General features: G+C 37.4%; 1 protein-coding gene across 1 annotated transcript in view; it reads right to left on the reverse strand.

The window, feature by feature from the left end:
* The window catches only part of SGCZ (sarcoglycan zeta), a 610,988-nt gene that overhangs the window by 19,890 nt on the left and 574,586 nt on the right, over positions 1-16,512 (reverse strand). The window lies entirely within an intron of this gene.

Here is a 16,512-nt window from a genome sequence, read left to right on the forward strand (position 1 = left end):
AATACATAAACTTTGTTTCCAGACGCTATAGTCTGTCCTGAAGCCAGGATTCAAACCATGATCCTGTTGGTGCAAATAATAGGGAAGAGCAGGAGACGCAATTGTAAGTTCATTACTTAGTATTCTGCATCCCTAATCCTCAAAAATCTAGAGATTGTATGTGAATGATGTCCATAATCCTGCCAGTTAGTTATGGCTAAGTCCAAACAAAACCAAGAAAAATACTTTAAAAATTAACTAAAAATGTTAAAAGTAGAGTATGTCTAAACATGCTTGCAAAATCCTCCTGAGGCAGGGAATGAACATCAAGGGCCTATAAATTCAGCTCAAATGGAACATGATGGCATCTGAGGGCATTATTCTCCCCTCCCCACTTTATTTACCACCCTGATTTGCAGGAAATTATGGCTCATGCCTGCATTTCTCATGGTTTCTAATGGGCTTTGCTCCCTGGTGATAATTTATTTAGTGGGTGATGGAAGAGGAAAGACGAAGGACAAAGCTTCCTCTTCTTTGGACATACAGTATTTCCACTCCAAATGAAAGGGAAGGAACTTGGGGACGAGAGTTTTGAAAACAGCTTTGTAAAGCTTGATCATCTGTAGCTATATCATTAAAAACCAGTGCTTTCAATAGTTTTCACAGATGTTCAATTCCTTTTCTGTTACTTTCAATGGGACTCGTTGAGATTTTAGTTGGATGTGGACCTCTCCATATAAATACAAAGGAGATAAAGCATATCAGTCTTAAGGCCAAGCACTTCAGTAGCAATCGGACATTCACTTATTTGGATGTGAATGCCACACAGTCTTTTAAAGTATGGAACACAGAGAACCTTTACAGTGTAGTTTATATGTTCCACACAACTGTCTTTCCCCTTTTACAGGGATGTACACATAATCTGAGTGTACAGTATTTCATTATTCCACAGAAGCATGATCTTTTTTCGCTAGGATAATCTATATGAGAGTGGCACATTATTCAGTGATATTGTGCATTTAAGGAAATGCAATTTGTGAACATTTTGTGAAGAGTTACAATGAAACAGCTTTTGTGCAAAAACATCTTGGTAAAATTTTTGCCACGAGACTCCCAAAATAATGAACTTTGTGTGGTAGCTGACAGTTTTTTAAAGGGTGTGTCTCTGGGTGTTAAGACCCTCTTTGTTGCTACAGCCAACAAGCTTTGTGAATATTTTTACATGCCTTCCCTTTGAACTTTTGCTGTCTTCCCTGCCCTGCTAGTGAGTAATGTTCAAAGTTACCCCCAGTAGACCCAAATACAAAGACTTTATAACAATGAGGACAGGGAAAATATGATATACAGGATGCAGAAAATGGGTTCATAGACTTTTTGACTAATAATCAAGTTGTGAGCATTAAGTTTAAAAATCCAGTCTTCTGTTAACTGGAAGTCCTTATAGCCTACACAGCTATAGCACTCTAAGGCCCCATGGCTACATCCTGTGGCATTTTGGGGTTTGTGGTTTACTGAGGTACTAGAACTGTTTGAGGATGCTAAATATTCCTCTCTGCATTTCTGATTACTACATTATTAACCTCAGGATTCTTTTGATTGGAACCAGAGACCTTTTTACCCTACACAATTATAGCATTATTATTCCACTTTAAATACTTTGGTTCCATCCTATGGAATTCTGGGGTTTATCCTTTTGAAAGTCACCAGAGGTCTCTGGCAGAGAATTCTAAATGCCTCTCCCTAAATTGCAAATCCCAGAATTATGTATGGTTTTGCCATGGGAGTTCAAGGGGATTCATAATGATTTATGTATAACCCCAAAAGGTCCAGAAAGTTAGAGAAGATGCTCTTTTAAACATCCAGAGCTTGATGATAGAGAAATCATCCGTAAAGAAAACAGAAGGTAAATGAGACATAGGGTGGAAAATCTTCCAAAAGTCATCATTTAAATAAATAAAAAAATATCCCCAGGGCACTTGAAAGTGTTATAAATGGCAAGATTGTGGAAGATATTTCTCTGACGGAGAGCTCAGCATATATCATATCCATCCTAATTCAGTACAAGCCACAGCTAGTCATGCATTCACAAATTGCACTCCCCTGAAACTATGGAAACTGAAAATTTAGTACTCTAGGAGACTGACCAGTGTAAACTACTTATTTCTGCTCAATTTACCAGTTACTGAGAGGCAGCCTTTGGAAAATGACAACGAATATGGTTCCATTTATATCACTGATAGCATATATTACAAATTATAGAACCTAAAGTTTGGTGATAGATTACGTTAGCTGTGCATCCAGAGAATGAACATAATGAGTGGGTACTTGTTGTGTAAACAGTAAAATTGTGGATTTCTCCATGTACCATCTTGCTTTCAACAGAAAAATTGCAGTATATTCAGTGCAGCAGCAAATAAAAGCTAAATTGTGCAATTACACTCTTTTATTGGGAGAACTGTAGATCGAAAAAAGCTATAATTCAGTTATAACTTGAGGCTTAGAGTAAATGAAAGCAGACTCAATGTTCCATGTATTTGTTCTTTTCAATGAAGGGGCTGAACAGCATGAGATTATGATGGGACATTGCTGGCTTTGCTGACAAAAGTTGGAATACCCAAACTATTGTACTGTTTTTTTACTGTTGTGCATTTGATTTGAGCTCAATTGAAAAACAAATGGCAGGGATTTTGTTCTTGTATATAGAATAATAATTCTACATAAAGAATATAGGAACCTCATTTGTGTTTCTTTCTGAGAACTAGTTGCCAGTTAGCAAAGCAAGATTTATTGGTAGATCCAGAGTACCAGTTGCATAGTTTTAGCGGGTTAGTGTGCTAATGTTTGCAACCTCCTACTTCAGTACGAAAGAAAATGTGTGATGTAAAATAACCATCCTAAAATAGAATCTTGAACTCAGTGGTGTTTAGTAGGGTATATCACCAATTTTCTGAATCAAACCTATAATGAAGCTGGATTAAATAAAGCACTATAGTAAGAGTTAAGGACAGACAAGCAACAAAAGCATAGGGTAAAGAAATATAGCCAGAATCCTTAATGTAATTGTTCAGTGACTTGTGTGTAGAAGAATGACAAAGAGCACTATTATAATAATCAAGGCAAAGAAATATAAGACCTCTTCCACAAGATCTGAGAAATGCAAGGGAAATTCAAACCAAGAGTGTGGCAAGTATGTGGTCAACAAGGGAACACATTGTATGATCATGAAGACACCCCCCCCCCCAAAAAAAAAAAGATGATGGAAGAACAATATAAAACAAATGAAAGCAGGTCAGATTTCTTCAAGAAAGAACATTTTGCTAATGAAGCCACAGCTTTAGAAAGGGAAGTGGAAGCTGCTCCAAAAGCACTTGTGAGAAATAAATCACCAGGAGCAGATGGCATACTGACATAGCTGTTTTGATCAGACATAATCCATTCAACTTGTAACAAAATCTGCCAACAAACAGAAAAATGGTCCACTTATTAGAAATGCTCAATATACATGCTTGTTCCCAAGAAAAGAGACACCAGGGAATGTAGTAACCATCAGACTATTGCATTAATCTCCCCTGCAAGCAAGTAATGCTCAAAATTTTACAACAAAGACTTTTATCATATATTGAGCAAGAAATGGTAGATGTCTAAACTGGATTCAGAAAAGGAAGAGGCACTAGATCACATCTGAAACATACATTGAATAGTGAAGCATATCAAAAGAGTTCAGGAGAAAATCAGGGTGTGTTTTATAGATTATAGCAAAATCTTTGATTGTATAGATCATGAAAAATCTGTAGATTTTTTCTAAAAGAAATGGGTTTGGCATATTTGACTGTCTTCACGTATAACCTATAGTTAGGACAAGTAGCCACTATAGGGAGAGAATATGGAGAAACATATTGGCAAGGCAGTCAGGAAAGGCTGCATCTTATCACCCTGTTGGTTTAGTTTCTATGCAGAACATACCATATGGAAAGATGGATTAAATTCAAGGAAAGGAGGAATGAAAACTGGAGGAAGGAACACCAACAATTTAAGAAGCACAAACATTACTATATCACTGGCAGAAATAGGAAAGACTTGGAATGACCACTGATAAAGTTAAGGAACAAAGTACAAAGGTATGGTTGCAGTTGAATAATAAGACAAAAATAATAACCATGAATGTATGGGTAAAGTTTCAAGGGGTTAGCAAAGATACTGAAGACTTGGAATGACTATTCAGGAAAGCTATGGAAGAAAATACAAAAATGAGGTTACAGTTGAGCATTAAAAAACAAAAGTGATGATTTCTACAACATTAAAATGGATGATGAAGACACTGAAATAACCAAAGACTTCCTATATATTGGTTCAGGCCTAAATCAAGATTGAGACTGTAGTCAAGAAATTGGAAGAAGCTAGAATATGAAAGGGCAGTTATTTACAAACTAGACAAGATCCTTAGTGGTAAAGATATGTCATTGATTGCCAATGTTAGGATTGTCCATGCTATCATCTTTCTGGTTTCTATGTATGGCTGAGACACCTAAATAGTAAAGAAAGCTGACAAGAAGTGAATCAGCTCATTTGCAATACGGTGCTGCAGGAGAGTTCTATGGATACCATGGATTGGGAAATGATAAATAAATGTGTCTTAGAGCAAATCATGTTTGAACTATCCCTGGAGGTCAAAATGACCAAACAGAGATTATTGTACTTGGTCATATCATGAGATGTCATTAGAAAATATTATAATGCTTGGTAAAATGGGAAACAGTATGAGAAGAGATAGACTAACTCAATCAAGGAAACTACACCTACACTTTACAGGAACTGAACAGAGCTGTTGACTTGTTGGGGTCTTGGAGGTCTCTCATTCATAGGGTCACCATAAGTCAAAGCCAACTTGGTAGCAATAATCAACAACAAAAGAAGATTGCTGCAACTGTTACTGGAATCTATCTTCACTCCTTAATGTTTTCATCTGTTTAATTTCACTTTCCTGTTCTCCTCTTACCAAGGCCACAACAAAATTCTTGCTGGATCAGATAAAGGCCCTAACTAATCCAGCATCATGTTTCCTGCAGAGGATTACCAGACACAGTGAGAAATAGCATCTCCCATTTTTGGCCCCAGCAACTGGTATTCTAAAGTCGATATGACACTACACTGTTACAACACTGTTATTCCGCTTAACAGCTATGCCAGTTTATTACCAAATTTTAACATCTGTAGAGGCCTAAGAACATTTTGGCTGAGAATTGTAAATGCTCCTCCTTAAACTGCAAATCCCAAGATTCTGCAGAAGGTCGCCATAGCAGTTAAAGTGGAACGATAGTGCTATTAACACTCTAATGAGATATTGTCCTTAGATATACTGCCTGGAAGTTGTGAATAGATACCATAAATATTAATATTAATTTTTCATGAATGTGTCTTGTCCTCTTTGAAGGCTACCTGAACTAATGGACATGATCTTGTGGTACCAAATTCTATGAAACTGTTTCTGATCATCTGTTCCTTTGTTTGTATCTCTAACTAACTAACTTGTTAGTGCATCATTTGTCCGTTTTGCATATATCCATAGCTGCCTTTTCTTCTGTTCCCGCATTTTTCTGCCTTCATTCCCTTTTATATTCCTATGTACTCCTTCAGTAATGGATGAACTACTCATCCAGGCTGCATCTGCACTGCAGAAATAGTCCAGGTTGGCACCACTTTAATTGCCATGGATTAATGCTATGGGAATCTGGGAGTTGTAGTTTTGTGAGATATTTAGCCTTTTCTGTCAGAGAGCTCTGGTGCCACAACAAACTACAATTACCTGAATTCCATAGTATTTCTGCAGTACAAATGCATCCCCAGAGATGTCCGTTTGTTTTGTCTTCCTTCTCCCTAATTTAACATAAGAGTTGGTTTACCAATTACATCCTATACTTTTGTACCACTGCCACACATGCACAAAGGAGTTGCAGTAGAGATGTCATATCATGCCTTTGAGCACCATATCCAAATTATAAAGCATTTTTTAAAACATGCAACCATGTTTGGCCATTTTCTCCCCCCCCCCCATCCCTTAATACAAGGATATTAGAATGTATTCAAACTGGAAAAATGCAGTACAGTTGAACAGATATCTTTTCCTCAACTATCTTTACTTTAACACTGAATCAGATGCAAATATTTTCCAGAACTGAGTAAATAAGATGGTGTAATTTTTTTCATGTTGTGATCCACATTTGCTATAAAATGCAATAAATGCAGTAAGAAATGTGTGAATCACACCAGGGTAAGATAAAGATGTATTCAGCTGATCCAGCTGATAAAGGATGCTGATCTTTCCGTACTTATTACAAAATTCTTTAGCAGAGTAAATTGATAATAATGCTTCAGGTTTAGTGTGCCATGACTCACTCTTCATTTTAAGAAGGCTTCTTGGTAGACTACAAAGTTTAGAAAGAGGAAGAAATTAGGGGGAAGGGGAAATAATAATAATAATAATAATAATAATAATAATAATAATAATAATAATTTGTTTTATTTATATACCGCTATTCCAAAGATCATAGCGGTGAACAGCAAGTAAGCTAATTAGCAAGTAAGCTAATTTGCCCCCCAACAGTCTGGGTACTCATTTTAGCGACCTCGGAAGGATGCAAGCCTGAGTCGAGCTTGGGCCCTTTTGCTGGTCTTGAACTCGCAACCTTGTGGTTTTGAGTGAATGGCTGCAGTACAGGCATTTAACCACTGCGCCACCAAGGAATGTAGGAGTACATTTAAGACATTTAAATGTATTTATTTATTTTAACATTATCATGAGATGTAGTTCAGAGTGATATCTCAGCTTCAGGAGATAAATATCCCTTTGAAAACTCTTCCCTTTGAAAATTTAGGGCAAAGATCATGATTTCCATCTTTCTAGATCCCATTCCCACAACTATGTAAATATGTTTTATATCCTAAGGCCTGATTATCAATCTCTACTGCATCTGAAGAAGTGGGTTTATATCCATAAAAGTTCATACTAAAATAAAAACCAGTCAGACTTAAATGTGCTGCTACATTCTTTCTCTCTTCCCCCCTCCTCATCCTCTCTTCCTCCTTTTATGGTGCAAGAGATTAACACAGCTATGTCTTTGAAAACTACAAGAGCTCAGTTCTTCCTTGGAGAACAATACAGCAAGATGACATAGGGCTGGATTTCACCAGATTTCGCATTAGAATGGCTAGAGAGAAAAAGACAACAAAAGAAATTGGCAATGAAGAAAAACAGAAGAGCCAGAGAAGTGCAATTTTTGGAACAAGGATTGCTCTGGTACAAAGCATGACATCACTACTGAATTAAGTCTGGGATTTAATAACAGCAGCCTATGCAGCCATAGATGTAGCCACAGAGAGACCCTAGGAGGGTCCTTCATGCTGGTATGGTTTGATGCACAGCTGTACTACATTAGAATAATTGTGACAGTGAGGTAAAATAAAGTTTGAATGTTCAGGGCTGTTTTACCTCAATTAAATTTGATTCATAGGCTTTGCAGTGATGCCACTAACATTGGCACCATACAGTGCAGTAACTCATGGTGTTAGCTCCCTCCACTGACCTCCTTCCACGCCACACCATACCAAATTCTTAGTGATGTTTTTTGTACTAATCAAAATTCGGGCAAGGGTAATAGCAGACATTGCAGTTGATTGTCATGAGGATGATCTTATCTAAACTCTTTTAATGTTGTTTTATTTAATTGTCTGGAATTTTATTATGTTTAATGTATAAAATTTGGATGTTAGTTATTTGATGGAGCATTTTATAATTCTGAATTTCTGTCATCGATTTTACATTTTAATCATGCGAATGGCCTTTGGCTTAAGCATTAATAAAATTGATTGATTGATACTAATTTTACTGATATCCGTATATCCCTGAATGTAGTGGCAATAGTTGTGACATAAACAATTAACAAAATTTAAATTATACCTTTAAATTATGAATCATACACACAACTTAAATGTATTCACATGAACATACCTTCATGCAGTTAAAGTGAAACTTTGGCAAGATGCAACATTTTTAAAGCAATGCAGGTAAACAGCAGGGCCTGTTTCTGCCAAAAGGCAGATGTTTCGGGAACAATGGTGCCACAGTCCACATTCACCTCCCTAATGATGTGTTCCATGCAGTCATGCTGACCACATGACCATGAGTGCAGTTGGTGCACGGTCCCTAACCCTAGTGTGGATGCCTGCATGGTGCATTCGGCCCGTCTGTTCTGGGCCCAAGTAACACTAAGAACTGAGTAGGCCATTGAAGTGTGGAAGGGTTGACTACAAACTTGTTGGGAATGTACAGTATGCAGCCCAAGAAGTATGTGGTGTCCACCCTTAATGTAGCCTAATAAGAAGCTCACTTCCCTTTCTCTATTCAAACAGCTGTAAAGAGATTAAAATCTCATGCTTCCACTTTAGATTAACTACAGTTTAGCATGTCATTTAACCTGGAAACTTTGGTTAACTCTCACTGGATAAAGCACACCACCTTTATAAGCTTTGGTTTGAACTTTGCCTACATCACTTAACTGTATATAATATTATCCTCCTTTATCAAGCTTGGACCACACAGCAAATGTTACTCAGTAACAGAAACAAATATTTCTGAACCTATCCTTCAAGTGAAGGCAGAGGGGGCAGAAATTTAGCCTGATACTTGCCATAGTTCATTCCCATTTGGAATCAGCTCTGTGGGAGAGAAGGTCTCTCTCTGGTGCAATAAACTGAAGAAATTCTGTAATTAGATTTTATAAGTTTCCATGATCCTTCCTCTGTATGATGGGAAGCATATGACTCAATGGTCAAACTTCTTAATATTTCAAATTAAATTTTAGAAGAAATGGAAACCCAGGCTTTCTTTCCTTCCCCCATTACATGTCCATGTTTTGCTCTTTGTTACCTCTACCAATGCTTAGCCATGCTACTGGATCAGTGTAACATTCTGGTTTGCTTTGCTGCATTGATTATAACATTCTTGATTGTGACAGTGTCCTGGCACAAGAGTTAACATGCTCCTTGCTGTGCTCCATTTTAGGCGTAGTGACTAATAGGATTGGGCCATCCAATGTCATGGATATAGATTTGATTCAAAAAGAATTGAATGAAAAATATCAGCTCACTGCTCTTTTCCTGTAGCTCTCACATAAATTGTAAGATTCTGTGCACAGTTTCTCAGCTCTCATGCTCCACAGTACAACTTTTAATGAATTATTTTGGCATCAGTATTCCCCTTTCTCTGGTGCTTCTGAGAAGCTCTGAGCTCCTGACACTCACTATCTCTCAACGTCTCCTGGAGAACACCAGTTTGAAACCTTAACAAACTTATTTCCCACATATTCCTAAGGAAAGCTTCTCTCTGTCAGAAGAACTGCAGCTCTTCTGAATTATGGTTAATTTACTTTGTCCAAATTAACACATTATAATACTGCTTAATACTAGCAAAACTTCATGATTGTTGTATTTTTGTTTTAAATATTTATGATTCACTTTTACTTAAAAAAAAGACTATTTGAAACTTGCTCCTTTTTCTGACAAGGCCCCTACTTATTTTTTTAATATGCCAATAGAATATAGCATTATTTTCTGTACATCATTTTCATATATTTCTCTTTTGCATTTTCTGCCATTGAGAATAAATATGAAATCTTGTATTTACTGTTCCTTAATGTCTTGTATAGTAGAATCTACATAATAGAGATGACCAGAGATCTTGGAGGTTTCTCATTCATAGGATCACCATACGTCAAAGTGAATTTGATAGCAAATAAAACAATCTACTGCTCCAAATTTTTTCATATTGTGTGTGGATGTAAACCATAAATGGTACAAATCAGTCCAGCATGTAGTAGATATTTGGGGGCAAAATAAGTACTGGCTCAAAGCTTGATACACAATGCATAAAACTGCTCTTAGAAACCATTTATTTATTGCCTGCCTTTTCCCCAGTTCAGGACTCAAAGTGGCTCTCAACAAATCAATTAAAAATAAAATTAAAAATTCACAAGGTACAATAGTTAGAAACTATGGAGGGTTATAGACCGCCCATTTGGGGCGGTCTGGACCTGCCCCTCTCCCTGGAGTATCGGGGCTTCAGTGGCTACACCAGCAGCCGCTGAGGCCCCGATCCGCCGCTATTCAGGCTGGGGGGAAGCAGCAAAACGCCGCTTCCCCGCAGCCTGAAAAGGGGTGTCCTTGGGGCTTCAATCCCAAGGACACCCCGCGGCGGCGGGGAGGGGGAGAAAGGGGCTGCTTGGCCCCTTTCTCCCTTGCTTCGCTGGGCGCAGCCGTCTGAAGGCTGCGCCCAGCGAAGCAAAGTGGCACCACGGACCAGGAAGGAGCTCCGAAACGGAGCTCCTTCTTGGTCCGCGGAAAGGGCGCCCTAGGCGCCCTGCCACGGATTGAGGACGTCACGTCCGCGCCACCCTGTCTAGAGGCGGCACGGCCGTGACGTCCTCACGGCAGCGGCCATATGGAAGGGCCGCCGCCGTTTAGTGCGTGACGAGCATACACTAGGCTTAGGGTGGTGCAGAAGCACTGCCCTTTTGTAACCCTAGTGCGTGCTCGTCACGCACTAAAACGCCGGTCTGTAACCGGCCTATATTAAAAAAAACCCAGTTAGCACACATAAATAAAGCACAAAAAGTAACAAATTGGAAAACTCAGCAAGTTGTATAAGGCCCATTGCACCTAAACCATAAATCCTCAAAGGCCTGTCAAAATAGAGAAATCTTCACTTGTTTACCAACAAACAAACAAACAAACAAAGAGTCAGTAGTGTGCCAGTCTAACCTTTATGGGAAGAGACTGCCAGAGCTTGGGGGCTGTCACTGAGAAGACCCTCTCCTGTGTTCCCACCAGATGTACCTGTGATGGAGTTGGGATGAGAAGGGCCTCCCAGCAGAACTCAAAACATAAGCAAGTTCATAAGGGAGAATATGGTCCTTCAAGTTTAGCTTATTTAAACAAATAGCTTATTTAAAGGTTGTTTAAATTTACTTAAAGGATAAAACCATTTACTCAATCAGCTGATATTGAATTCTTTGTTTTCTTAAATCTCGGGTTAGGGTAGGGTAGGGGACTCTTCACAACACTGTTGGGAGAAATCAGTTGGATAGGTTCCTAAGTGTGCTCATAAATGTTAGTATTAATCATTTCATTTTAAAATGATTTTAAAAACAAGCTTAAAACATTTCTGAGTATTGCTTGGAGGTTCTAGAAGGGGAGTGCAGCTATCATATACCCTTGACCAAAGAACAGTACACTCTTTCTATCTGGGATGGTCATACTCTTTCACAGAGCATGCAGCTTTGGGAGGGATGCACATGGAGCAGTGAGGGAGGAAGAGGACACCTGCCTAGCCAGCCAGATCAGCCAAATCAACCCTGGTGACCAATGGGGTGACAGATGTCACAGCCAGATTCCCCTCACATCCAATATTACAAACGAATGTAAACCCTTTGAGGAGCATTTACACTTTTATAAAATATGATTTGTGAAATATTAAAGGGATATATACTTCAAACATGGACCCAAGCAAATGTAATATTAATTTCAAAAGAAAATAAGGATTTGACAGACCCCCAAAACTACAGACTAATTTGTTTACTTAGATGCTTGACAGACAGCCTGACAGGGGCAGCTCTATGCCACCCCTGGAAGCGCTGGGTTGGGGATGTGGCAACCGGACGCCATGCCCCCAACCTGCTCAAAAAAAGAGCCATGAAATGCAGCTCCTATTCCTAATGCTACAGGGGCACCATAAGGGAATTATGCCTCTTGTGTGCAATGCCGTTTGTATGCTGTGCATGAGCTATCTCATCCTGGTGCACGCCATCTGGTCGGGCATGCCAAGATGGTGCCCAGGTGCTGCAAAAAGAGCTTGGAGCGTGTAAACGTTCAGCCCTTGGGTAACCCTAGTTCAGGCCCAGGCTGGCACAAAGTGCCGGTCTATACAGGCCGTTAATTCGGATTATAAATTACTAGCAGGTATATTGACAGAATGATTAAAGAAAATTTTAAGTAATTGGATACATGATGAACAAAGTGGCTTTCTCTCAAATAGAATGATTAAAGACAATCTCAAAATTATAAATTAATACTCAAATATAAAATGAAACAATTAAATAATTTATGTTAAAATGGTCAAAAGAGTTAAATCAAAATATTAGTTTAGATCATGGGGAATAATTGGAATAAAAGAATTAAATAAATATTAAATTATGATATAAAAGAAAATTTGTATAAGAGTCAATACAGATGGTATGTAATAGCATATAAACTATTGAAGATGACTAAAGATGTTTGTTCGAAATGTGAAATGGAGCTAGTGGAGATGTGATACAGCAAAGAAATACTGGAATATAACTTTGAAGGTGACAGATCATATTTGTTAAATATGATAGAGAATGAAGAATTAGAAAGGACATTTAGAAAAGTTTTATATTATATGATTGTGGCAGCCAGAATACTTTATGTGAAATATTGGAAAAGTACAGAATTATCAAAATTAGAAGAATGGAAATTAAAGTTATATGATTATTATGAAATGGATAAATTGACATGTTTAATTAATAAGAAAACAATGTATAAGTTCAATACAGAATGGAAACCATGGACTACATGTATGCAAGAAGAAGAGACTATGTGTATTGCTTCAGAATAATTCAGTTAGTAATATAAGTTTAAAGCTGTGCGAAAATGTCTTAAAATAGAAAATTGTATTTGAACTTAAAGATCTAAAGTTTAAAATATTGTTGATTGTAATTTTGGATATGGAATGGGAAAAAGATAGAAAAGAAAAGTACACATTTAATTTATAAAATTAATCGAATATTCAAGTAATTAGGAAGTACAGATGTGAAAATATATAATTTTTTTGTTTTTCATTGTTATGTAAGTATGGTTTGTTTTTATTTTGTTGTTTATGTTGTCTGATGGTTTATTTGTTTTTTTATTTTTGTTCAGTTGTTTGTATTAATGTAAGTTTGTGTTTAGTTTCCCTTCCTCTCCTCTCCTCTCACACTCTAAAACCACTTTCCCTTTGCCTACTCAAATTCCTTCTCAACATTCCAAATAATACTCCATTTAGTGTCGAATAATATCTCCAGTATCCAGTTTCTAAAACCTGCAGATATATAATCAATTACTTTGACAACAAAACTGCTTGTTAGTATGTTCTGTGTCAATGCACACAGTAATAAAAATCAATATAAAGTTCATCTATAGAGTAAATGCCTAATTAAAATGTGATTTAATTATTGACAATGGATAGCCACTTCATTCCTGAAGCTGGGGAATAAATTTATCATTCACAACATCCTATCTCTTTTTTGTTGCCTGGTAATGAAGCAGGGTTTTTTCCCCCATGAAGAGTGTAGACTTTTTGCTCAGTTGCTAGAACAGCAGTATCTGATTTGATGAAAGTCAGAGAAGATCTCTCAAGATGATAGGGAGCTAGTTTACTTAGAAGCATTATGGATTATATAATAAGAATGAATGAAATGATAAAATGAAAATATTTTCTCTGTACACCATGTTCCATTTTTTAAAACTTTATTCAATCTAAGGCTGGCAACCTGATAGTGGATTATGATGGTGTAAACTGGACAACCCACTTTTTAAACCATTGCAGAGGTCAGAATTCTGTTTTGACCACACAGTAACCAAATCTCTCTAATACCCTACCTGGTACGCAGTGCATCCCCCATGGCCCTTTCTGTTTTGTCAGAGAATGGGCAAGTTATTCTTGTGTAGGTGGCAGCATCTCCAAGGTCATCCCAAGGCTCTTAGACATCACTGTAGAGGATTTTTGCAAAGCATGCAGCTGCAGGAATCCCTTCTGACAATGCAGAAATGGCTGTGTTGGAAGAGGCTATGCTGTGCACTTTGAGGAGTGTCATCAGAAGTAGCAGCTATGGATACTAGGGGTCTACTAGGGGCAGGAAGGAGTGGCCAGAAGCCACTCCTGGCCTGATCGTCCCAGGGCTGTGGCCCTGTGGCATGTTGTGACCCCAAGGGTGTCTCTTGTTGCAGTCCCAAATGGACTGCAGAAAGGAGTGGAGATGATCTGCTCCTTTTGAGATGGTTTTTGGCCTCTTTAGACAGCCCCAGAGTGGCTTCCAGGTGGTCCAGGGCAGGCATCACCAGAGTGGTAAGAAGCTGCCCCTGTCTGCCCATCTGACAAACCTCAAATACTTATTCTATAGAAACTAGATAGTATTTTAGTTTCTATAGAATAAATATTTTGCACTTTTTTAAAACCAAAAGATCCTGCAGTATGAAAAATTATGAAAAATTGTGTGTGTGTGTGTGTGTGTGGGTACATTGTAATCTCACTCAGAGGGGGAAGAAAATTTTTGAAATTATTTATTCTGGCATGTGAGTATAAAATAAGTAACTTAAATCCCTTGTGTTTATGCATCTTTTGTGAATGGAGTCTACATACACACAGGCTCTACCTGCATAATCCCTATCACTTGTTCCCAATGACCCATAAACATGTGGCAGTAGGCATAGGTGTAATTCTATTATGGCCCTTGTATTCTGTATGCCCAGATTCTGATGGTATAAGTAGGGCCAGTGAGATCCTGCAACAGAAAACTTTCTTATACATGTTTCATCACTTGATGACTGCAACAAAGAAGGAACTTTTATATCAAAACATAATGCTGATAGATTCTATCTACATATTCAGCTGAAAGTAACACATACTGAATAACTAAATGACAAAGACATGCTATAGGCTGGCATCCTATCTGAAATATGGAATCCTTTATATTTACTTGAAAATGTTGACATAGAAAAAAATTGGCAGCGATTTATGTAGAAGTCCTCAGAGGCTTTTAGACAAATTGCATTTTGACTATTGGATTCCCAATGGATTTTTAAGACCAATTTGTCATGAATTTACTGAACAGTTGTATTTCAATTATTATATCTCTACTGAATAACCTGAGGCATGAGCACTTTGGCTGTACATATAAACCCTTTGCTCCTGCCTTCATTCAAGCACGAGGGTAGTAAGTCTTCCGTTATCCATGCACACTGCAGTTAACAGCTTCAAAACAAGCCATTTTATAAAGCCTTCTTGGAAGTAAGGTTTAAGATCCTGTTTTGCTAGCCAATAATTCTAGTTTTCAGGTTGAGAAAATTTGTGGTTGTTATCTACCGTCAAGTCACTTATAGCAACAGTATCATAAGGCTTGTTCAGTTCTCGGCTTCTTAAGCTGACATATGGTCATTCAAATACAACCAGGGTTTACCAATTTGGACTGGACCTAACTAAGATGAGTTATGTGGTAATTAGAGGTCACCTATTATTTAACTAAGTCAGTTATTGTTTTTCCTCTCACATTTCTTCCACTGAAATCTATCACACTTGAATTACGAACATCCTAAAGACCAAGCAGGACAAATACAAGGAAGACTTCACCCATTAACCACAAAATACCAAAGCTGGTGTTGAAGGCAAAGATCTCCTGTCATTGCAAATATATATCAATATTTATTTTCTCTATATCATAGAGCTTGTTCTAAATGGTTTATTTATGTTCTTGTAACTTAATTTGTAATTTGCACATATTCCTCATTTCCTCATAATTCAGTTGTATTTCCTTTTTATAGCCTCAAGCAATATTTCTAGTTTATCATGTCATTTTAATGGTAATAGTCATGCTTTGTATATTACTTCCAATTACCCTCACATTTATATTCATTTCTACATGTTTAAACTGTGTGGCTACCATAATGTAAGAGTGGACTGTTTCACTATTTCTCTATACTTTGTATTATAACACCAGTATCTGCACTAGTTTATATTTCATAATTGTTTTCTTCATCACATCAATAGAAATATTGACCCAATATTGGGAAGAGCACTGAATTTGTTACAACGCATATAACAGGTAACAGATTTTCTAGTCTGTGATTTATACGACATGAAACTCAAGTAGGATATCCATTATTTGAAATTCAGTTTTATGAACACGCAGTGTGCATAATTTGTATGTCTCGAGGTCAGTCTTGCTGCATATAGCCAGCCATTTATTTGTGGAACTGTTTATCTCAGATAATGAAATCTCTACTGAAACATACTTGATAAGTGGAATTATATATTTCATCCAATCCTTTTAGGCCTATTTCTCATGGTATTATTAGTAAGCTACCAAGCTAAACTTTCCACTGTTTATCCCTGCTTTTGTAGACCTTCATATCTTTGGATAAAGCAATAAATGGAAATCTTTAAGTGTTATTGTGTCCTCCAATTTCAGGTCCTCCTAGTAATTCTGATTCATATATTGCTGTGAAAATAATCTGACAAATCTCATAAGAACCTTTTTTCAGGGTCAGGTAAGAGTCTAGTTGAGGCAAAAAAGAAAAAAAGAACAGTCCCAGGTAAATGAGAAACAAAGCACTAGATGACATCCTTTGCTGTCTTTGCAGGCAGCATCATGTACCCACTATAAGCAAATTCTAGTTAGTTATCCCATATAAGCAACACACTTCCATCAC

The sequence above is a fragment of the Sceloporus undulatus genome, chromosome 5 (assembly GCF_019175285.1).
Source record: "Sceloporus undulatus isolate JIND9_A2432 ecotype Alabama chromosome 5, SceUnd_v1.1, whole genome shotgun sequence".
Lineage (NCBI taxonomy): Eukaryota > Metazoa > Chordata > Lepidosauria > Squamata > Phrynosomatidae > Sceloporus > Sceloporus undulatus.